This window comes from Artemia franciscana, chromosome 20, assembly GCF_032884065.1.
Source record: "Artemia franciscana chromosome 20, ASM3288406v1, whole genome shotgun sequence".
Classification (NCBI taxonomy): Eukaryota; Metazoa; Arthropoda; class Branchiopoda; order Anostraca; family Artemiidae; genus Artemia; species Artemia franciscana.
The window spans coordinates 15,188,666-15,190,509 of NC_088882.1; positions in this window are offsets into that span (position 1 = coordinate 15,188,666).

Below are 1,844 nucleotides of genomic sequence, written 5' to 3' on the forward strand. Positions count from 1 at the left end.
CTTGTCTTCTAGATATATAAAAATAAGTTGTATGTATTTTTGTATGTTTGAGGGTTTGCATATGACGTCTGAAAAATAAAGAATAAATAGAAAACTAAAAAAGAAAAAAAGAAAAAAGGCAAAAACCAAAAAAAAAACTAAATAGAAAAAAAAATAAAAAGATAAAATCTGTCCAGTAAAAGAAACAGTAAGGAAATGAATTCCTTGCACCGTGCGGGATTGAACCAGAGAACTTCTGAACTCGAAGATTCAGACTCTTCCACTGCGCCGGCACAAGGTAAACAATATTTTTATTTTGGGACACCATGATGTAAACTTGTGCATTATACATTATGTACATTATAAATATAATGTACAGATATTTTCTTGTTCTTGTCTTCTATATATATAAAAATAAGCTGTATGTATTTTTGTACGTTTGAGGGTTTGCATATGACGTCTGAAAAATAAAGAAGAAAAACTAGGTGTTGGTGTGGTGCAAAGCCCCACACCAACAGCTAGTTATAAATATAAAGTACAGATATTTTCTTGTTCTTGTCTTCTAGATATAAAAATAAGTTGTATGTATTTTTGTATGTTTGAGGGTTTGCATATGACGTCTTAAGGAGCACAGGAAAGGCAATTGGAGACCATGGAATCAAATGGGGAGGAAGAACTCTCCTGGACTTAGATTATGCTGATGATTTAAGCATATTAGATGAAAGTGTGAGCAAAATGAATGAATTTTTAGAGGTTTTACGAGTTCAGGGTGCTAAAATAGGCTTGAAAATTAATGTTAAGAAGACTAAGTCACTAAGGTTAGGAATAAGTGAAGATGAACAGGTGACCTTAGGTAACGAAAAGATTGATCAGGTTGGGAGCTTCAGTTACCTTGGTAGTATTATTAGTAAAGATGGTGGGAGCAGTGAAGATGTTAAAAGTAGAATAGCTAAAGCTCAGGGTGTTTTTTCACAGTTAAAAAAAGTTTGGAAGAATAGAAAGATAAGCCTACAAACCAAGATTAGAATATTGGAAGCTACAGTGATGACAGTGGTCAAATATGGCTCTGAAGCATGGACACTCCGAAAAGCAGATGAAAATTTACTAGATGTTTTCCAGAGAAATTGCCTACGGATTGTTCTGGGTACCCGGCTGACTGACCGTATTTCAAACAGTAGGTTGTACGAAAAGTGTGGTTCAATCCCGCTTTCTGGGGCTATAATGAAAGAAAGGTTGAGATGGCTGGGCCACGTTCTACGGATGAAGGATGACAGATTACCGAAGATTGTCCTTTTTGGCCAACCGTCTGGGGCTACACGGAAAGCAGGTCGTCCTTGTCTGGGTTGGGAGGATGTCATAAATAAGGATTTAAAAGAAATGGGAACTTCCTGGGAGGGTGTAAAGAGGGAGGCTTTAAATAGATTAGGTTGGAGGAGGAGCGTGCGTAGCTGTGTTGGCCTCAGGCGGCTTGGTGCTGCAGTGAGTTATTAGTAGTAGTAGTAGTATATGACGTCTGAAAAATAAAGAATAAAAAGAAAACTAAAAAATAAAAAAGAAAAAAGGCAAAAAACCAAAAAAAAACTAAATAGAAAAAAAACTAAAAAGATAAAATCTGTCCAGTAAAAGAAACTAGTAAGGAAATGAATTCCTTGCACCGTGCGGGATTGAACCAGAGAACTTCTGAACTCGAAGATTCAGACTCTTCCACTGCGCCGGCACAAGGCAACCAATATTTTATTTTGGGACACCATGATGTAAACTTGTGCATTATACATTATGTACATCTATCTATCTATCTATATCTATCTATATATATAAAAATAAGTTGTCTGTGTGTGGATCTGTGGATCAGGTGACGTCATGTT